At 41.5% G+C, this 23,868-nt stretch overlaps 1 protein-coding gene across 1 annotated transcript in view; it reads left to right on the top strand.

Annotated features, from left to right (window-relative positions):
• Positions 1-23,868, top strand: part of LOC121911227 (G-protein coupled receptor 4-like) — a 723,099-nt gene that overhangs the window by 297,410 nt on the left and 401,821 nt on the right. The gene's annotated exons all lie outside the window — the stretch shown is intronic.

The raw sequence follows: 23,868 nt of genomic DNA, 5'->3' as shown, positions 1-23,868 counted from the left end.
CGGTGTCTGTGTTTTATTGACAGCAGCTGGGGGAGGGAGCGTGTCGGTGTCTGTGTTTGATTGACAGCAGCTGGTGGAGGGAGTGTGTCGGTGTCTGTGTTTGATTGACAGCAGCTGGGGGAGGGAGCGTGTCGGTGTCTGTGTTTGATTGACAGCAGCTGGGGGAGGGAGTGTGTCGGTGTCTGTGTTTGATTGACAGCAGCTGGGGGAGGGAGCGTGTCGGTGTCTGTGTTTGATTGACAGCAGCTGGGGGAGGGAGCGTGTCGGTGTCTGTGTTTGATTGACAGCAGCTGGGGGAGGGAGCGTGTCGGTGTCTGTGTTTGATTGACAGCAGCTGGGGAAGGGAGTGTGTCAGTGTCTGTGTTTGATTGACAGCAGCTGGGGGAGGGAGCGTGTCGGTGTCTGTGTTTGATCGACAGCAGCTGGGGGAGGGAGTGTGTCGGTGTCTGTGTTTGATTGACAGCAGCTGGCAGGCTACCGGTGTAACACTGACAACAGAGACAATGTAAACAAACTGCTGTAGCTACAAGTCATGTACAGACAGCGTGTTGAGGTATGTTTACATGCTGTATAATGTGCTGCCACTGAGCAGCCAGTTAGCTATCTGGCTGCCAACTGATGTTAGCGGTACATTCTTCCCTGGTGAATGTTTGTTTGGTGGCTCGTTCAACAAGCTAAGCTGCAGGACAAAGACGTGTGTTCATGTTTGTAAGTTAGATAAGAAGGAGACTTTAGCAGGAAAGCTAATGTGAGTTGTTGTTCACAGTCTTGTGTTGCGTAGCAGGATGCAATCAGGCTCAGTGTGACCGTCTGCTCTGACTGTGTTAGAGCGATATGTTATCACTTTCTGCTGTATGGAAATAAGGACTCCAGCTAAAATATAAATTTCTCCCTTTTGGAGAACACATGACCAGTGATTTACAGAGCAGATATGTTGCTGTAGGAGACAAAAAAAGGCAGTTTCCTTTCAGTTGGAGTTCAAAAAGTGACTCAAAACGATAAATGGATTATCAGAATAGTAGGTGATTCATTTTCTTTCAGTCAACTATTCAACCAATCGTTGCAGCACTACATGACAACACAGTTTATAGTCCAGAGTAGTTCACAGACATTTGTGTTTCCTCACCTGTAGTATCAGTCAGCGCAAACGTGGAGGAGGACTTTGTTTGCACACATACGGTAAACTGTGTGTCAGAAGTGTCTCTATTATTCTATTCAAGTGTGTCAATTTGTGTGTTAACATGTCTGCATCTGCTGTGTGTGTGTGTGTGTGTGTGTACACGTGGTCTGTGTGTGTGTGTGTTCACACTCGTCCCTATATGCTTCACTGTGTGTGTGTGCGTGTTTACACTTGGATGAGCCTTCTGTTCGGCGTGCAGTCGCTCTCAGTGAGCTGGGTTTTTAGGTCGCAGTGTTCTTTCTGCCGCAGCCACACACACACACACACACACACACGTCAGATGAAGATGTTGGGCGCTATTAGATTAGTCGCCGGGCTGCCGAGTTTGGGTGGGTGGGGGGGGGCGTTTTGTGTGTGTGTATGTATATATATGTGTGTGTGTGTGGTGTGTGTGTGTGTGTGTGTTTAGGGGGTCCCAGAGGTCTTGTCATGCATACGGGCACAGAGCCAAGCTGAGAGGCTGAGTGTGTGTGTGTGTGTGTGTGCGCGTGTGTGTGTTTGTGTGATGCTGGAGGGTTTAAAGCCTCCACTGCTGTGTAACATGTCGACTCTTTTTAGTAATGTCATCCAACACACACACACACACACACACACACACACAGCTCCATGAGATAACAGACAGACACACACACTCAGTAAGTGAAACAATAAGCAGTGAAGACTCTCTGATTCGATGTGACAGCAGCAGCGTACAGTCTCAGATGCATCCAGGCTACAGCACGTATATTAGATACATTACGGTTATCGAGTTCATACTCGTCATCCTTTACCCTATATTACACTCTGTTTAGCCACATGGGTCTCTGATGTTACAGTCTGCACATTTAGTGATGTAACTGGCTCTGCGGCGGCCATGTTGGAGGTCTGGGAGCAGCTGGTTGTGTTTATGTTCGTCTCTGACTGGAAACTGATGATCTTACCTCTGATCCATCCGACTGACTGGTTTCACTCCGGTAAATCTGAGCCGGGTGTGTCGATTCTGTTGTGGGTGTGACATGAATAGCACATCTACTGACCCACGTTATGTACAGCAGATAGAAAATACTGTCTGTTACACTGTCTGTTATAGCTGTAGGGGCGTAAGTAGTTTAACACTGTAACGTATGTAAAGGATTTCACTTTTTAGGTGCTCCAGTAGAACCAGTTATATGTGATGAACATATAGTTCTCAAATACCATTAAAATGAAGCTTATAATCTAAAAAAACTTACAGACATCTAGACTGTTCTGTTAGCAGCTGCTCCAACAACTAACTGAAGCTTTCAGAAAGTAAAATCCACAAGCTTCTGCTGCATGAAATCAATTTTACTTTCATAAATTTCCACTAAATCCTCGATTGAATTCTGCTCGGCATGTCGACAAAGGATCCTATACAAAGCGTTTCCTGGTCAAAATCCCACTTTCACAGTATCATGTGTTTCAGATTGTTATGCACTTATGCATTTCTCCTGATTACAATGACAGGAATCATGAGTTTGATGATTGAAAGTAATTCCTGCCGGTTTAAATGAGCGACTCCAAACAGCACTTTCACATCCAGACTGTGGAGGTCGGACAGAAGCTACGTTCATGTTATTTTTTTTAACAAAGACTGCGTCATAATTCATTTCAAACTAGTGTTTTAAGACTGAACATCTTCCAGATTCACACAGACGACCTTCATTCACTTTCATGGCAGCAGCTCAGCGTTATCCACCGAGGCGCTGCGTTGGCCAGTCACATACATGCAAGCACATATTCCTGGTGGATTACTTTGTAAAGTAAACGCCGTGTTTCTGCTGTTTAGCTTGCGATTGTCGTGAGGAAAGATGAAATAGTTGCCACCATGATAACTTTCCAGAGCTGTAAAATCCTGTCAGTGAGTATTACAAACTGCTTTGTGGTGCTTTGGCGTCTGATAAGCCTTTAAACGCATTAATCTGTAGCTCCAACTAAACTTCCTGGATCAAATTTCATTGTGTCACTGGTACCAACGCAGCCCCGTGTGCATTGTCTGAACACGGCCTAAGAATCTACAGCTAAGCTAGCGGCTTTTTGAGGCTAACGAGAGCATGCTAAGCTTACACTGACAATTCTAGCATGATAGTGGTTAGCGGGTGTAATGTTTATCATGTTCATAATCTTGAGTTAGTGTCACAAACTGGACGTTGTGAGGTGTGACGTCACCTGCAGCTTTTGGTCGGCGGCGTCTTTTCCGTTTGGAGCCAGGAGCTTCTGAATAAGGAGTCCGGCATGTTGCCTTTCATGCTCTGGAAACACGCCCCGCTACCTCGGACCCAAGCTAACGCTAGCTAACTGGGAACACTGAGCAGTCAGGTGAGATTAAACTTGAAATATTGAGATATTAGTCCGACTCAGTGCGAGTCCTGGAGTCAACTGTCAATCACAGCTGTCAATCAACACCCACGCGTAAGACATCAAAGCTTCTGTAAGTCTTAAGATCTTATTAATGGTGCAATAATTCCCAAATTGACCACCAGCACACTTATTAGAGCGCCTGAATCTAGAGATTGAGACCATAATGACTCATATTTCTAGAAAAAAGTCGAGGCTTTTTGACAGGGAGTCAGTTGGAGCAGCTAGCGGCTGTCTTTAACTTTAAGGTACGTGGTAGCCGCTGGTTGGTTAGCATGTTAGCATGCCAACATTTGCTAACTGGCACTAAACAAAGTACAGCTGAGACTGATGGGAATGTTTTTAGTTTTGCAGGTAATTGGTCATAAACAATAAGTCATTAGATCAGTTGTCCTTATATTTACTTCTTTTTTTAAATCCATTTCACCTGCGTGGATGAATAAATAAATATCCAAATTAAATAGCTTTGCCCGAGAGCTCATGATGAATGTAAACAAGCAGGAATTTCATCGGTCAAAATTGTGTTTTTTTGGTTTGCAAGATGTAACAGAGGACATAACTGCTTGTTTTTGTGCAAATATCTTGCATGTGTGGAAATAACAGATTTAATTTACAGATTTAATTTGTAATATTTTAACTGTCACTCATATAACGAGGCACGCACTGTTTTAAAACCATTATGGAAATCTTGTTTTTCTGTTTGTATGACACATAATCCTCCTCATTATTGTTCTGGTCAAAAGTGAACATGTCACCAAACACTACGATGTATTCATGTATATACACACACACATTTATTTAGAGATACAGATGAATGAGGCGGCGTTGTATGGTTGACTTGGCTCAGTACAAATGTATGTATGTAAGTGTGTGTGTGTGTGTGTGTGTGTGAGGATGTGTTGCCAACCCTAGTTACCAAATTGACCTTAATCAAAGGACACAGGAGCAGTGGGCCGCTATAATACAGACAAATCTGGAGGGTGGGAGAGAATGGACACACGCACAGTGATCACTCACACACACACACACACACACACACACACACACACACACACACACACACAGCTGAGTATTAGCCAGCGGGAGTGTTTGAGAGGAAGAGCAAAAGAACATTTGTCCGGTCAGTTGGTGTCTGACTCCTCAGAGTCCAAACAGGACACAGCATGCCAGTGTGTGAGAGTGTGTGTGTGTGTGTGTGTGTGTGTGTGGCGTGAGATGAAGGATGCTCATCCTTTTTATCATTTTAATATAATCAAATAACTAAAATAAAATCCAGTTTATTTGTCTAGCTCAGTGTTTTATATATATATATATATAAAGTCTTAATGGGCTGTAGAGCCAGACAGCATCACAGACTGTCGAAGAAGAAAACTCACACAACATAATGGGAAAATGTGTTTTTTTAACGTTCACTGTTGGTAAAATACGTGATACTGTATGAACAACAGTCTCAGTTTTAACAGCACGCTACAGTAACTCCCCCTCAGCCACAAAACGCTCTCGTCAGATCAACCTAAACATACGTTATCTCAGGCATTTGAACAACCAACGCTTCTGGTTGTTTTCGTGAGAGAGCACAGACTCACAAACTGTGTTTACATAAATCACAAATTTTAATGACTGCAGCCCGGCGAATACATATAATGATGAGCAGTCGTGCAACCAGCTATGAGTTACTGTAGTGCTCTGTATGTCAGTCACTAGAAGCATATTTATGTTCCTGTGTGCGTACCTGTGGAGTCGGTCCTCCCAAGCAAAACCACAGTCGCCCAAAGGCGAACTATAGTTACATTTGAGTGACAGCTGCCATCTAGTGGTCGTAGTAATTGTGACCCGGAGCAGTGGTGCAGTTCAGATGACGTGTATATATGTGGACACATTTCATCATTCAGAGGAGGAGGATGGATGGAGGCTTTAACCCGACAGAGACCGCCGTTCGTTTCCTGTTTCCAACCGTGAGTTGGGAACTAAAAAGCGTAACTACGATCGTCCCCCAACCTGAACCACGTGGTTATTATTGTAGCCATGACGACGAAGGTGGCCTAACTTTAAGGAAGTAGCAGCAAATGATTTTATCCTGCTGATAGAGACGCCAGATTAGAAAACGCTCCTGTTTTTGATTGTTTAATTTGGACGATTTATTGCACCTGATGTGTTGTAACTGTGAGAGACTCTCCCAGTGTGTGTGTGTGTGTGTGTGTGTGTGTGTGTGTGTGTGTGTGTGTGTGTGTGTGTCAGTATGTAGCCGTAGCCATGTTGTTGATCATGGTTAACATACTGTTCATCCACCCAAATATCTTGTCATAGCAAAGTTTACGTTGGGGCCAGTGTTGTGTTTACTGTCACAGAGGAGGAATAAATCTCTTGTTCATTTACAGTCTTGTCTACAGTACATGTCAGCGCTTGTGAAGGTTTGCTAATATCACCATCTCGATGGCTGAAGAGCAAAACCTCCCATCTGAAAAATGCGCCTTTTTGAGAAAACTAAAAAAAACTTGTTTTCTTGCAGGATGCTATTTGTTAAGGATACCCAACACATAATACACTGTTTTTGGACTATATTATTATATTATGTGTTATAGATATTAATGCCTCACAAAGTGCAGATAGGAGCTTTTGCACTTGGTGCAAGTTGGAAGAGGTTCTACAAAACGATGTTCTAAATTAAGTTAATAATTAAATTTAAATTAAAAATTAAATTAAGTTTGTTTTCAGGTAAAAAGATGTAGTAAATGTAACAGTTACTACATTGTAGTATACTAGGGTCAGAGTGTATTTGCTTCCTCGTCCGCTGGAGATGAATGTTCAGTGATTCGTGCTGCAGCCTCTCTACACATCCAGGGACTCTGTGTTGTGTTTTTGTTTTGTCATGTGACTTTTCTGTCACAATGAAGGGCGGGATTATCTTGAATATGAGCAGCCTTCCTTGTTCTCATCATCCAAAGTGAAATCCGCCAATCAGAACATTCTGCAGACGGGAGGTTTTGCGCTGTGGCCGTCGATCTGGTAAAAACTCAGTCAGCCTGTGTTCTGCTGCTTCCTCTTTAACACTTTAATGACAAAATATCTTTTAAAGTTTATCCGTGATGAGACAACAGAAAATCTTCCTCACCGTCAGTATTTTCCTGTGATACGTCTCATGCAGCAGTTACAAAACATCACACAACCATTGTGGCTCTTTCTGTAACTAAAAATCCATCAGTTCAGCAGTTTCTTTATTTGAAACGGACATTTGATTCTAATCTCAGTCTATGTTGTTCACTTCTCTGCAGACCAAAGAAAGATACTCCACACCCTTGATATAAAAAGGCAACGTAACACAAGAAATGACAAATATTCACATTAGTTGTAGTATTATTATAGTTTGACCTATTGACCTCTCCCCCTTTTAACAGATTTGTGAGAACCATCAACTTTCTAAGTAAATGTTAAAGATTCTGAAATAACATTTTTACATACTTAGAGTGTAAAATCATGTGCTCACACAGGAGGACATGATGGCCTTTAAACCTCTCAATGAAATGCACAACATCTGGAAAAACAAGCTGTTTTCCACCATAATATAAAAGCGTTTTTTATAAAAGCACTGGCATCATGTTGACAGGTGTTCTGTCTTCTGTCTGTCTGAAATAAATCTTGTCGTCAGGTAGAATCCACCTCCCCGCTCTGCCCTGGCTGTGACCCAGCCCTCTGACCTCAGCTAAACCCGGCAGGTAAATCCTGAGCTGTAGGTCAAGGAGCTAACGCAGCGAACAGTTGGTCCCGCCGGCCGCTGCAGCTGCACCATCATGAATAAGTCAGATACTGTACCGCCTGGCAAACGATCGAAATGCCCCAGCAGCGGCGTCGCAAACGTTCACACCGTGATGCATAATTCACCGTGTCCATAATCTATATTTCAGAGGAGAGTATGGTGCTTCACACAACCGTTTAACTTTTTCTTTTTCTGTTCGGTTACTACAAGAAACACAGCACAGAGAAACTCACACACACATACATGCAGCAGAATGTAGAGTTTTGGTGATTAGTAACGTGTTTGTTAAGAGCTGTAGAGCTGATGTGACTCTTAGTGATCACATGAAGGTGCAGACTGACACAAGATCCTCAAAAAAAGACACTTTTTAAATGCATTAATCATCCCATGTCCTCCAGCCACTGCAGAGTTATGCTGTGCAGCTTCTGCAAGAACATTTTCATATTGATATGGATGTAATGTCTGAAATTGTTCACTTTTCACTAGTCCACTATTTACTGTGTTTGCAGTGATTCTGCAGGGTTTAAAGATCCCCTCCAGACATGTTTTAATCATAGACTGTATAAAAATATGGACGTAGTTACCGTGACGTCACCCGTTGGTTTCTGAAGAGCGGTTTTGAAGCTCAAAGCGAGCCGCTACGGCCGTCGGCAGTGCGTGACGCTGCCTAACTCCCAGCCAATCAAAAACGGACAAAGAGGCGGGCCGAATGGCTGAAACAAGCCACCTAGCGGCTGGCGGACCTGTCACTCAAAGCAGCCATGTCCTTCATTATGCAGAACTTTACAGCTTAACAAAAAAATTAGCTACAGAGACCAAAACCGTTGTTTGTACCAGGCTGTAAACATGTTTATTTCTGCTGTAAAGTTGGACATTTTAACATGGAGGTCTATGAGGAATGACTCGCTTTTGGAGCCTCAAGTGGTCATTCAAGGAACTGCAGTTTAAAAGTAAATGATTTGTGTCTGATATGGATGTAAGTTTTCCTGTTAGGACATGAAATGACTCCTTCATTCTCAGGGTTTGTGCACTGGAGGCTTCAAGTTTACACATCACACATAAGTGTAAGTCGCACACTGGACCACGATTGGCTCCAAACTAGTTGGTGATATTTAAGGTGAACACAGAGACTGAATGTGAGAACAAACTCTGCACAGAGAAGAGAACAAACATCCAACTGAAGGAACAAGAAGAAAAAACATATTCTTCAAACCCACAGATACCAAAATATGACAGATTAATTTGAGGGGAATATGTATAAAACAATGCATGTGCATGTGTAGAATATTATAATTTGATTTAATGGTGCAGCAGTGCTGCCTATTGTCACGCAAAAATCAAATAATCCTAAAATAGCTTTTGTGTTTTTCACGGCGTCTCCCAGCAGTGTAGGCAGAAATCACAGTGCGGGCGGGCACAGAGAAGGTGGGCCCGGCCCGTCCAAGACCCGTCGTACTTAACAGGTTCTGAAACGCATATGTTCACCAAAATAGGCCGTTTACAATTATACATGCCTGAATGCACCACTGTTTAATCATAGACGCCTTATACATCATGAGAGGTGATGTTACAGGCACCAAGACGAACATTGACAGCATCACATAGCCTGACACAGCGCTCACACACACACACACACACACACACACACACACACAGCTGACAGATGTCACAGCATCATTAATCAAGTGTATGAATAGAGGTACACTGGCAGCAACATGCTCACACACACACACACACACACATACAGATGGCAGACCAAGCAACAAAAACTACACCTGATAAACAATAATATGAAATAGATAACAGGCTACTACAGTCTGATACTGTAAATTAACTTACTTGCCAACGGGACTTATTGGTGTTGAACACTGAAATTATTTCATTATAGTCCGTCAGGTCTCTTTCGAAGGAGAACAGCGACAAAGAGTTCAGTCTGTATGTCATCATTGATGCTCTGATGCCAGTTTTTATCCGACTGACAGTTGAGAAGAGTCAGTGCAGCTTGTTATGGGTGATGAGGGCCTGTAGGAGACGAAACATTTGTGGAAATATGTCAGCTAGCTAGCAGGAAGTAGCTTCTGCTCCTCTGTGCAGCAGCGTCAGCTGAACACAGAGTGACAGAGGAGCAGCTGCCACTCAAAAAATCGGACCTATCAACATCATCGTGTGGTAAACAAGAAACAAGAAATATTTTATTTTTATTGGTCACGTAGTCATATAATTGAAACAGTATTCATTGACTGCTGATTGGATGAGCCCGAGCCCACCGAGGCCCACCCACACAGCTGAGTGACAAGCTAACGTACCTCTAAGACAGCCTCACCTTTATCCATGATTTATTAGCTCTACTAACAAATCCAAAGGGTTTTCCCACATTACTTCTCAGAGCGTGTGCGGCTTTACGAGCTTTAAGTCCCCGTTAAAGTGTTGTCATCACAGACAGACAGTAAACTAAAGGAGACGCTGCACATGACGCACTGAACTACTACGAAAAACAAGGAAGGACTGTATGTTACAGGTATCGTACCTGTGTGACTTTAGCTGTTTTCACATTTTGTTTACTTGTTTTTATGACAGATTTCTGCAGTTTTGTTATTTTATTGTTCTGTTCTTGTTTGCACCTCTGTTCTGTGTGTGGTGTTCTTATGGTTCTGTGTTTCCATCTCTGTTCCGTCGATAGTGTTTTCCAGTAGAGCGACTCCGGCTCTCCCTCCTCCCTCCGTCTTCGCTCGGCTGAACTCTGCCTGAACCTTCACTTGAACCCTGGATGAACTTAGCTAAACTGACCCATTAATCTACTTTGGGTGTAAAGCAGGCTATACGGTGGCGCACGAGGTACACCTCGAGCCAGTACAGAGTGAGTCAGCGGCAGCAAGCAGCAGCAGAAACACCTGCTAATCACTGAACACGTGCACGTCAGCCGACAACACACAATAGCAGAGCGGATTGCATAAGAGGAGGGGGGGGGGGAGATGAAGGACAGAGGAGAGAGAGAGAGAGGGAATTAATTTACTCTATGATGAGGCATGAAAACAGTCAACTGAAGCACACAAAAGCTGATTTTAAATCTCAGAAATGTGTGATTCAAATGGTTTCTGGCTGTTTTAGTTCATCTCTCTTCCTTTCTCTCGCACAGTAATACATCTGAAAGTTTATTTGTTTTAAAATACAAATTAGGATCATTTTAGCAAACCACTTCATATTAATAACCACTGTAATCCAATTACAGATAAGCTTGCTGGCAGAAACAGCTACAGAAATGTATGAAATACAAATGATCACACTATATATATATATCTCTAAGTGTTTAAGGATGGAGGCAGGAACTATAGGTGTCGTCAATCTTTCTGCTAAATGTTATATTTTGTTTATTTCTTGTTGAAGTTGAATGAACAGCTGGGAGGCGGTTAGAGGGTAAAGACTGTGTGTGTGTTTAACACAGTATCACAGCAGTTCAGTTCAAATCAGATTTATTTATATAGCAGCAAATCAACACAGGAGTTATCTCAGGGCGGTTCTCACATAGAACAGGTCTGGACTGAACTCTTTAATTTATAGAGACCCAACATTTCCCCTCATGAGCAGCACTTGATGACGCCATCTGCCTTGACCAGTTGGGTTGAGAGAGAAAGAGAGAGAGAGAGAGAGAGACAGAGGAGCATAATAACAATGATAATAATAATAGAAATATGACTAATAATAATAATAGTGTCATATCAGTTATGCTGGGTCTCTGTTGACAAAATTCAAGGCCAAACTTCTCTTTGTTGTTCAAAAATCAGGAGTTTCTGAGCAGCAAAAATGTACTTTAATGCCGGGCAATGAAGGAGAGCAATACAGTGTTCATAATAGACCGCCCCGTTGCTCTGAGTTTCGGGCGTTGTCTTATATACCCTAGGGTTGGCAGAGGTCACGCCTTGTGTCCATCCTCTTCGTACTTGGCCAACCACACCATTATTTTTTTTTTTACGTCACCTGTTGTTGGCCCAAAATCTCTGAGATAGGTTTTGGCCCGAGCTGGTCATATCTGGCATGAGCACTTCCATCCAGTTATGCTCTTTTATTTTTTATAACTGCTAAGGATCATATTGTACCATCATTGTCAGAGCTTCCCCTGGCTCTCTCTCCACTGCCATACTTGCCTCCTCACACCTCCCTCCTTTCCCACAGCCGCTCTTTTTTCCCTTTTTTTTTTTTGAAACACTGAGTTTGACACAAACACACTTAAAGTGAAGTTTAACACAAACTTACCCTCCAGTGGTCTGTGAGGTTATATATTCATTATAATGACAATTCAACACACTACTACTTATTACTTATGATACTTGTCATAATCATTCTGCGCCATCAGGTTCTTTTCTGTTTAGCAACTCATGAGTCTTTATAAAATTACACCACAGTAGCAGGTGTGGGCGCCTTCAACTACTGTTTCAGGTTGTCTGCCGTCGGTCGGCCACAACCTGAATCCAAACGCCACGATCTCTGTTAAGAAAAGGTGTTTTCATAGTCTGTGATTGTAAAATGTGAAGTTGCTCATTTAATCGCCATGTCATCCAATAAAGCAGTGGTCCCCAACCTCCGGGCCGCGGACCGGTACCGGTCCATAGGTCATTTGGTGCCGGGCTGCAGAGAAAGAATAAATAACTGACATTATTTCAGTTTTATTTATTATCTAAGTCTGAACGATGTTTTATTTTGAAAAATGACCGGATTCTCTCCATTACATCCGTCTATGTCATAGACGTTGCAGAGAAACCAGCTCAGGGCTCCCACTGATTCAGCGTTATGAACAGTTGTACTGTTCATGCACTTTATATTTGTTTTTGTGGTGTATCTTATTTTGAAGGCATGTTTAAATGTTACCATAGCGACCAGAGAGTGTTAGGGGGGCAGAGAGGATGTTACTCATGTTATGTTGTTGGCGCAATGTTACGAGGATGCTGCTAATAAAGTTGCACAGTGGATTTATTATTATATTTAGAAAATATTGTCTGAAATTAAACCGGTCCGTGGCGCAAAAAAGGTTGGGGCCTTCTGCAATAAAGCACTCCAACATTGTTTGTGTGTGTGTGTGTGTGTGTGTGTGTGAATCTTGTACCATGGTCATATAAACGGGATGAAGACGGGGTTTTCAAACTGGACTTCACATTTCACATCCCTCATTTAATCCTTGAACTTGTCACTTCCATATATTTCATTGTACATTGCGTTCAACCTCCACTGCTATCCACATAATTTAATTATTTATGCACATGTCACACTTCATTTCTTCGTCTGTAACACGGTCCATATTTCCTTTGTAGAGTCGATATTTCATTTCAAGTTTTATATCCCATTTCAAAACTGTTACTATTCCATTCCATTAAATGTTAATTTAATTTTATTTAATGATTTAATTTTAATATTACTTTGTTTATTTAATTATTTTTAATATGACCTTACTTTTTTTTTTTTTTTTTTTTTATTCTCCTGTGTTGCGTTTTTTGGGAGCCGCCACCAAGACATTCTGTATATGCTTGAACTGACTAATAAAACAGGTTCTGATTAAATGTCATGCTGACATAAAATCCCAAAACCAAGAATCATAAAGATGTCTGAAGATTCTCAGTCATCCAGGTCGTGTTCATCCAAGGAGGGTTGAATAAGGGACAACTGGACTTCTTGTTTGTAGACACTTCAGGGGCTTCTTCAGTTCTAATTGGCCGGTGGGGAGTCTCAGTTATTTAACCTCTGTGAGGTCGTTATCAAGGTCATTGATACCACTTGGTTTGTTAGTGCTGCTGGCTGTTATAATCACAGTCGTTGGAGTCACATGAGGCCAAATGTCAATGGTTGTTAAATCTCCTGTGAAGGGATGAAAGGGCAGCGTTGTAAGTGGGGGATAAGTGGCGTCAGAGCCCTCCCCCTCTGTTGAGGGATGGTTTCTTTCCCATTAGTAGACAGTGTAATAATAGTCGATAGTTGTATTAATAGACAAACCATGTTTGCAGTCACAGCCCATCGTTGGTTCATCACTGAGTTTCGCTTGTGCACCAAGTGAAGAATAAACCTCATAGATCTCCTATTTTATTGTCTTGACCCCAGAACATGCTGTCAAAGCATCATGGGAGCTGTAGTTGCTGTGTATCCATCACAGCACAGGTTACCAAATACAGTCAGTGAGCACAGGTTTTGGTCAATGGTACCAAATTTGGTAACCTCACTGTGATGACAAAACCTCAGGAAGCTGCACCAGCATTCAAGTATTTAGGTTTTAACATTTCTTGTTTGTGTATGGATGAAACAAACTAGATACAACATGTTAATCAGTGAGCTTTAGAGGTGTTGGTAGGTGTATTTTTTAACTTTGGACAGATCCAGGCTAGCTGTTTTCTCTTGCTTCCAGTCTTTATGCTAAGCTAAGTAGAGCTGCAACGCTTAGTGGAATAAAATAATTAATCATTTTTTAAGTAAAAATGCCAAATATCTGCTAGTTCCAGCTTCTCAAATGAGAGGATTTGATGCTTTTCATCGTCATACATGATAGTAAACTGAACATCTTTTGGTTTTTGACTGATGGTCGAACAAAATAAGACATTTAAAGATGTAACCTTGAACTGTGGGCAAAATCATTAATCAATTTATCGAGAAAATATTCAGCAGATTAACCGATAATGAAAATAACCATTAGTTGCAGCCCTAAAGCTATCTCTGTACTGAACACACAGACATGAGATTGATGTCAGCTACACATTTGACTCTCGGGGAGAAAGCAAATAAACATGTCGACCGAAACACTGAACTATTCCTTTAATGCTGTGTTTTGGCAGCACTTACTGTGACCCTGGTAAGATTAACGCCGCAGCAGGTTTCACTGCATGCTGTCACATCTTAAAGAAGTCTTAAAACACACACACACACATGCAAACATTTAAACACATGTACACAGATGCACAAACATACACGCACTCGCTAACCTGGCGCCGTCTACCACACACACATACACACAACCTCACAATCCTGATTTCATCACTGTTTTGCCAATGTAGGTCAGTGTGTGAGCATCCCAAACACACCAGAGGGAGAAAAGGGGGTGGGGAAGGGGGGGGGGCGGGGGGGGAGGGAGGAGGGAGAGGAGAGGAAAGAAAACATCCCAGAATGAATCAACCAAATGTTTTGATTTGTAACGGACGCTCCGTTGTCTCTGCCTCGTGGCAACGTGGGAGCTCTGTCGCTGTGCCAACCAGGCCTGCCTTCCTCCTTCTCCTCCTCCTCCTCCTCCTCCTCCTCATTCTCTCAGTGACAAGTGTGTACATTTTCCCTTTCACTGTTGTGTGTGGGAAAAGCCTTGAGGGGGGGATGCTGCATGTATGAGTGTGTGTGTAGCTGTGGTATGGGAGGAGCGGTGAGTGTGTGTTAGGTGGGGTTTTTTTTTTTACTCTAACACCCCGTGCTATTAATAGCTGTAAACTCTAGGTGACCCCGATGCTGCCGGCGAGTCAGCCTGATTTAGTTTGGCGTCTCTTGGTGCAAGGTCTGGGGCTGTAATAATATCGCAAACATGGAGGACCAGGACCCATCTCCTCCCTGCACTGTACTCTCCAGAGGGAGTTACCACGGAACAGTGCGGCCGCCTCGCTCTTAACGTGCTTTGACAGAAAGTAAGTTCCTGTCCACTGTCCTCATTCCTCCTCTGAGACTCCCTCCTCCTCTTCCTCCTATTTTGTGCTGGATCACGTCATGCCCGATAAGCGAATATGAAACCGTTCGCCGACGATGCTGTCATATCTGTCACAATCTGTTTAAAACTGGGGCGGGTGACAGACGGGCGTAGATACCTGAAAAGAAAAAAAAAAAATACCGGTCCAGAGGTCTTTGTCAAATATCCAGCGAGGGCGTCTGTGATCCTGGAAGATCCGGTTGGTGGACGACGATGGAGGCTACAACGGCGCGACCTTCAAAACTGAGATGACAGAGGTCAATCAAAGACCCGACACAGAGGTCAAAGACGTGGCGGTGGAGTTTGAGGAGGCAGCTCATGCTTGAAAAACAGCGTCAGTGATCCCTCATACTGACAGACAGACTGTCAGATCTCATCATAGTTTTCCAAAAACTATCGATGAATTACTTGACATCACTTCCCTTGTTTACAAAATAATGTGGCCTCTATGAAGAAAATCAAGGAATCTTTAGAACAATACTTCTAAAGTTTGATGGCATTCAAGTTTCTATCACTTTGTAGTCACAATAAAGTTCCCCATGAGTTTTTTTTCTGATAAATGTTTCATTAAAAGTTGAACTGAACCCTCAGAAAGCTGCATTAAAGTGACATTCCACCCAAAAATGAGTTTGAAACACTCATCTCTTGCAGACTATGAGACGTTTGTAGTTTCTGTTGAAGCTGTGGTGAAAAAAAATTGAGGTTTTGTGGATGAAGTCCTAAAGTTTTTAAGGAATATGGTCAGTAAAAGGTAGTAAAATATGCCCGCTTTACCATTGATGGCTAAAAACACAGCTATTCTTTTACATGTTTGAGCTTCAAGAAGGGTGAAAATGTATTCTAATAATGAATTCACCATATTTTGGTGGAGTGTACTAATTATATGGACTTTTTTATTGTAAGGAACCCTTTAAAGGGCTGATTCACAATTTTTCAAGTCTGTCTTAAAACAGCTCCAACAGTCAGGACACCAAATGAACACTGAAACCCATTTTTCTTACTGTAATCATTCCTCCTGTTCACACTGACCATTAGAAGATCCCTTCATAATCCACATAATCCTCCTTCTGTGCAAAATATGTATTTCAAAGTTTATCTGAAGCTAATATGAAGCTTCAGCGTCCAAATGAGTCAAATCAAGTAGATATCTTTCAACGTCACAGTGTTTTTAGTGCCAAAGTCCTTCTTTTTGTTACTATACTTCCACCTGCAGCTCAACAGGGAAACACTGTCCGAGGAAACACAAAGAGGGAATTTGATGCTAAAAAGACTGTAAATGTGTCAGATATCCACTTGATATGACTAACTGATAGGTAAAAATTACCAAATAGACTGAGGTTGGTTGAAGTCAAGCATCTCTTTAATCCAAACCAAACATATATTGTAGACACGGAGAGTACGCAGAGTCTCCGTGGAGAATTCTGACAAGACAAAGGAAAGTCACTAGTATATATTGACGGCCTTGATGCCCTGGGGAGGCACCTCTAGTTGTTTACAGATTCCTTCTAACAGACCTAGACAAAGCTTTACAGAGCTCTCACTTTCACATGATGACCATGATGTCCATATGTCTATTATAGTGTTCCCCTCAAGGCCCTGCCGCCAAATATATACATACATATGACCATATCTACTTAACTAATACATGGATTTTTCTATCACTAACTCAGACTGCTGAAGCTGAATATAAGCTTCGCATCAACTTTTAAAGAGAGAGTTAATGTTCATGTTCACGCCATGTAGGCTGGAAGAGGAAGAGTCCCATGTTAACGATTCACATCATCTGACAACAGAAGGAGGTTGTATGATAACTGAGTCGGTCTTGTGAGGGTTTGAAATACTGTGAATTGATAAAATTACATTATATCCATTAAATTTGGGTTTCATTACATTGAATGAGGCTGACATGAGGCGTCCATGTTTGTTTGGTTTTCAGGCACTTCCATATTAAATGCCTATATATATATATATATATATATATATAATATACCATAGCTTTGAGAAAATGTTTCCCAGTTGTAATAACGACAAGTTGGGAATTCATAATTAGGATATTTCCAATATTACAAGAAGGTGGCATCAGCTACACACCCTAAATCACATTTCACTGGATACTTTATGTAACCACCTCTGTGTTCAAGACATAACAAGATAATTGAATAACGAACACAAGAACATTTTATTTCTTTAAGGGTATAATGTTTTTTAATGCAAGCATGTACAGTTTTTGCCGTGCACTGTGCATCGGTCCCTGCAGACAACTGAAACGTTGCATGCAATTTATTTGCATTAAACTGAAACGTTTTGCGACCAGTTTCACACAGAAGCCATCGCGGTTATGGATTTTATGTCACACACTCGCTTGAAGCCAAATAAATGGACATAACAGATCTGAGGCGATACATACTTAACAGGATGTGTATGTAGTTTGTTGGATGTTTCATACAAGCTGCCAAAACATATGAAGGCTGAGAGACACTCAAAGAACCAGCTGGTCTCAGTGGGAACTGGGCCTGTAATCCTGCCAGTGTTAATGCCTTGCTCTATCCATTTAGCTCCACTTACACGTGTAGCCCTCAATATATATACATACATGCGTGGGTGGCTGTGACATCATTATTTTATACAGTGATATCATTATTTTATAAGCACATTAATGATTTACTGGTACTACATTGCACACACACACATAAAGAAAGCTTTTCTGGCTTTAAGATATTTGCAGCACAAGCTTTTTTATTTTTACGTATGTGTTCTTTGAGTCAATCAATTGTTTCTTAGGGTTTTTTTTTTATTTCAAGTGAAAGATTACTCTGCAGACCAAAATGCAACTCTTAAGCACTTAATCCAGGTGATGTTGGAGTTGCAGAATGACGTAAAGATCTCATTTCTGGACCCCATTTCCATCTGGTATTAACATGTGTGATCTGTATCTGCGTGTCTTATCTGGATAAGAAAAACCTCACATCCATGCAGGTGTAAATACACGCAGAAGACAGATAAATACCATGAGGGGATTATTCCAGGACAGATGTTCTTCAAAGACAAGGAGTCAAAATAAAATGACACATCAAAGTAATACTGAGCCAAGAACTCCCATAATGTTCCCATGATGATTAAAAAAAAAGGCCAGAAAGTCTATATAAGAGTAACTGATAAAGTACATTAGGCACATACTCTTAAATACACAACTATGAAAATCAAAGCTGCATCTCGAGGGACCGCTATGACGTGCAAAACTGGGGTCACGTGACCGGTGAGGTAGCAGAGCTAGCAGCAGTACTAGCTAGCTTCTCCGCTAGCTCTGATTACCTTCTTACAGTATTTAACGTTAGCCTAGTTAGCAAGGCTAGCAGCTGCCTCGAGTGAATCTCACATCGCTGCCTTTGATCTGAGTCCGTCTGCTCCCCCTTCCTCACCTGCGTACTGAGATCTGATGACAGTGGCGGCAGGATGGAGATAATGAGAAAACCAGGTGTAAAAGCAAAATCAGATCGCATTAAAGGCTCTGCAGTTATTCGAAAAGTAACTTACACTGACATAATGTCACTCATATCTATTCATTCTTTCATGCAGGCTGCCTTCATACTTCAGCTCCTCACATACGAGTCTTAGAGGTCCAGTAAGGCTGTGTTACATGAAAACTGCAGAACTGTGGACATGATGTGACTCCTTCATTTTGTAACCGAGTCCTTTAACTCGAGCATAAAAAGGTGTGATGGTCAGGTGTGAGTGTTCATTAATGAGTCTTGATATCATGACTTCAACTGGTTCAGTTTTGAGGTTTTTCCTTCCTGTTTTGGGGATAGTTTTGTTCAGAACAGGCACGTTTAGTGTCGTTTCATTGTTTCAGTGCCACTGTTTCATTGCAAATCAAGCACAATGTTCTCATGTTTCCCTCGGGGCAAAATGAATGTGTATTTGTCAGTCCAGTCATCCTTAAACACACAGTTTTCAATGTCATCCTTGCCTTTTTTTTTTTCTTCTTTTTTGGCTAGTTTCCAAACAAGCCATTTAACAACAACCTTGCTAACTGCAGTGACTAGCGGGTAGCTGAGTGATGACAGCTGAGTTGATGTCATAGTGATATATCACTCAAAAGCAGTCTGGGTCACGTTGTGGTGAAAGTCGGCATTGTTTCACCTGCAGTTTGAAGTGATGTAATTAACCAAACGTGTCCAGTTTAGACAAAACAAAACAACTGAAGTGTTGGAGGAATGCAGCTGGTGGCAGGTATAGAAGAGAGGAAGCTGGTGCAGAAAAGAAGATGTTTTCTCAGGCGGATTGGCCCATTTTTACGGTGGCCCTGAAATGCCAATCACAACGGCAAATGACAAAACACGACAGCAAATCACAGTCAAATTTGTTATTTTGCTGTTGTGTTTTGTGATTTGTCATTGTGATTTGCACTTCAGGGCCACCGTACATTTTGGTACAGGGAGAAAAAAAAAAAAGCTAAATGGAAATACAGTCGGTTCACTTGAAAAATTGTCCTTTAATAAAAACCTTTTGTGTATTTATACTGTGTACAGATCAGGCAGAAAGCGTTTATTTATTCATATCTGCATTTATTGATATTCTGATTGTACATTCATTGTTTAATAACCCAGGTTATGATGAGAACATCTTATAAACTACATCAGTTATTCATTAGCAAGCAAGCAAGCAAAGTTTATTTATATAGCACCTTTCACAAACACCAGTTACAAAGTGCTTCACAGTCAAAGAAATAAAATAAAGTGAAATAAAAATAAAATAAAAGCAGAATAAATAAAAAGCAAAGACACCAGATAAAATACACAAGCCGAGCAGATAAAATGGACAAATTAGGATAAAATATCACATACTACCCAAATGCCTGTCTGAACAAATGGGTTTTTAAAGGAGTCTACATTATCCAAGGACCTTAAGCTTGTTGGAAGACTGTTCCAAAGCTTTGGGGCTGCTGACTGGAAGGCACAGTCCCCCCCCCCCAGGTCTTAAAATGTGTACGGGGTTCACGTAGAAAGCCCTGGGTGGAGGATCTAAGAGCTCGACTGGTGCTGTAGGGGTGCAGAAGGTCATTAATGTACTGTGGAGCCATGTAGGGCTCTATAAGTGAGCACCAAAATCTTAAAATGAATTCTAAAATTTACTGGAAGCCAGTGCAATGAGATTAAAAGAGGAGTTGTATGTGACCATCTGTTGGATTGTGTTAAAAGCAGAGCAGCAGCAGCAGCAGCAGCAGCGTTTTGGACAGTTTGTAAGCGTTGTATGGAAGATTTATTAAGACAGGTAAAAAGAGAGTTACAGTAGTCCAAACATATTAACATCTCCATTTCATTTCCTGATACCACAGACCGGAGTTTGGCTGTTTCTCAGGTGAAAGAAACATGATTTAGTTAGCGTCTTAACATGCGCTTCAAAACTCATTCTACAGAAAGTGGACATTATGTATAGTTTCTACTGACGCTCAGGAAGTTTCGACTTCACTGAATAGAAATGAAGATAAACAATTAAAATATGTTTCTTACTGACAGTCAGCAAACTCTTCTCATCTCACTGACTATAATATTATCCATCATCAAAGTTAATGTGGGAAATAACATCATGAAGAGAAAAATCTTCCTAATGAATGAAGAGACTTTCACTAATGAGACCTACACATCCTCTGTTTTAAACTAGATGGTGAATCAGAACACAGATTACATATAAAATTTGGGAGTAATAAACTTTTTGTTTGTCCACTCCGCAGCATCCAATCAATAACTGATTTACAATAAAAAAGGTGATCAAGCAGTGAAAAGTGATCCAATAAGAAAACTTGCATGTAACCGGGGAAACATGGGAGATATTCAGGGATGTACCTTGAATCTTTAACTCTCCTTCCTTCCAGTGTCTCCTCTCCCTGATGACTAAATCGGATTTAACAGGTGAAATCAATAAGAGACGAGCGCTTCACTGAGACTCACCTCTTCCAAGAAAACAGCAGTAGGTCCTGAAGTTCAGAGGGAGGTGTACTGTAAAGAACTGTAAAGTGAAAGCCAGGGGTGGTTGCATCAGGTTTCTGTCCCCCCTCCTCGGCGGAGAGAGCTTACGAGAACGAGGAGTCAGCCAAGTTCATGTTTTGTGAGAGCAGACTCATGATAATCTAACTCTTAAAAGCTGCTTATAAATACTTGCGCTGTTTTGGCAACAGTGCTGTAATCTGTGCAGCTGGTCGGCGAGCTCAGCCAGCGGAAAAAACTGACACCACCGACCGACGCTGAAACTGTCCGACTGTGGAGATGAAGCAGGAGCAAAGAGGAGAAGAAGAGTTCTGCAAGGTTCTTCTGTCGGAGCAGAAACACAGAAAACTCTGATTTGGTTTGTTTGGGCTGCTGTGGAGCAAACGAGCAGACAGACTTTCCTTGTCAGGTGGTCTCAGTCAGTGATGGAAAGTTACTACATCAATACTCTACTCAAACCTGCAGAAAATGTACTTTTGTCATAGTAGTGAACATGACACTCACACATCATCAGCTTTTTAAGTTGGTATGTCGAACTTGTTAGCAAACAGTTGCTTATTTCCACATCCAGCAGTTACGGAGCAACAATATCATTCATTTGGAGTCGTGTTTCTGTCCACCTGGTGAATTTAAGTCCAATATTCACTCTCTTTTAGCTCTGTTTTTGTTCTCCACCAACTCCTGAGGGAAATATCTGGCTCTTTAGCTGCTAAATGCTCCACTATGTTCACCAGCTAGTCTACAGCTAACTAGGGGTCCAACGGATCACAAAACTCTCGGTTCGGATCGTATCACGGATTTCAGTCAAGGATCGGATCATTTTTCGGATCAGCAAAAAAAAAAAAAAAAAAGATATCTGTAAAACACTTAGGTTACAGCAAGAAACATTTGCCCATGGTCTTAAATGAAGACAACATTCAAGATGTCCAATGTTAAAATCTTATCAAAGCTCAATTGTTAAATTAAATTGCGATATGAAACATGATACCCTCCTTTTAAACACGGTAGTGAATGAAACAACAGTCTGTGTCCACATCATCAAAACTTCATAACTTAAAAATGTGAACACACATCTTGTCCTGCAGCTTGTTGAACGAGCCACCAAACAAACATTAATTTAGGGAAAAGTGCATCGCTAACGTCAGTTAGCAGCTACGTAGCTAATTAGCTGCTCAGCTGCAGCACATTAAACAGCGTGTAAACATACGCTGTCTGTCCATGACTTGTACTTACAGCAGTTTACTTTATTTTAAATGAGATATTAAATTTTGCAATTAATCCGCGGTTCACATGTGTGCCAAACCGTGGGGGGGGGGGGGGCAATCCGTACTGATCACGGATCAACTATAATCTGTTGCAACCCTACAGCTAACTGTGTCTGTTTGCTGTTTGGTGCTGAGCAGGTAGTGTACAGCGGCTTTTTACAGCTTTTACTCTGAAAACGACGCTATGAGAGCACTGAGAGTGAAGCAAAACAGTAAAGTTGCAGCCAGACAGATAAACAATGAGCTGAAACTCACTATAAAGCTCCGTAAAGCCGAGAGGAGCTGCAGAGTCACTACGAGCCACGACCAACACACTACACACTGACAGCTCAGACTGTGGAGGTAGCATACTGATGTTAGCATTTAGCTCAAATCAGCTGCTAGCCTAGTCTTGTTTTCACATCAAAGATAGTTTACTTTTAAGAGGAATTGTTGTTTCACTATCAAACCATCAGAAAATTAGTAAAACATCTTTCATGATTAACTTCAGTTCTGCTTTTAGAATCAAAATTTCATCTATGGTGAAAAATCGTGGGAATCCCGAGAAAAAGAGTGACATATTCTCTAGAGGTTATCATTTAAAACTCACTGGAAATCCTTCAGCTCAACTCAGTTGAATCCAAACGTCCAGACTTTCCCGCTCTTGTGGGCTTGCGTATCTAACTGATGCGTTCCCGGGAAGTCTGAGAGTGTCAACGTCTAAATCCACAATTCCTCAAGTGCACAAGAGACCTGAGAGTCTGCCTGAGCTGCAGACTTCGCTCTGAAGATTACCCATGGTTCATAGAAGGTGTACGGCAACGTAAAAGTTAGAGTCATAACAAAATATAATATATTTTTTACGTAGGCCTGTAAGTGAACAGATGCAGTGAGGTTTATATTGCATAAGTCAGCACCACTAAAAACATTCAACAACGTTCTTTCAAATGAATTACAGGGTCATAAATTTTGATTGATCATAATGGAAACGAGTGAAGTCGCAGTGAAACAGAAGTTTGAGTTCAGCTTTGAGTGGTGTGTTTAAATCAAATACTTCACATTTAATTGGTTAAATGCTTAAAAGTGTTGAGTTTGATGCGATACTCAGCTACAGAGGACAGACCTCTCTTACCTGTCGTTAGATCAAGAGGACGACGAGGGAGACGTGAATGAATCAGACTTCAGCAACATTACTTGCAAATGAAACACAGTTTTTGTCCTCCGATATCCAAACGCACATCTCTTCCCGTCTCTCTCCATATTGCTCTGTTAGCTGCTACGACTCACAAACAGTACAGTGCTGTTTTATATGATGCTTGCGGTTAACTAGACTCACATTTCATTGGTAGAATTTTTGAGTTCAAGATGAGTCATCAAACATTTGAAAACATTTTATAGGAAGTGAAAAGACAGAGGTTGCTGTAAAAACACTGAAAAATTATTTATTGTACATATATGTGTCATATAACAAGAGATACATGACCAGTTAATACAGGGACACAGGATTAGAACTGGGAATATGTATTTTCCTTCAGCCCCCGACTAATAAAGCCTTTTATGGCCTCAAAGACTGGACATGACGACGGTGAACACGTCACAGCACGTCGGTCTGCGAGTCTGGACGTTGGGATTCATCCTGTGTCCTTCCA

Source organism: Thunnus maccoyii, chromosome 14 (assembly GCF_910596095.1).
Source record: "Thunnus maccoyii chromosome 14, fThuMac1.1, whole genome shotgun sequence".
In the NCBI taxonomy this organism is placed as follows: domain Eukaryota; kingdom Metazoa; phylum Chordata; class Actinopteri; order Scombriformes; family Scombridae; genus Thunnus; species Thunnus maccoyii.
Note: the sequence above shows the minus strand (reverse complement) of the source record. Positions and strands in the feature narration are given on the sequence as shown.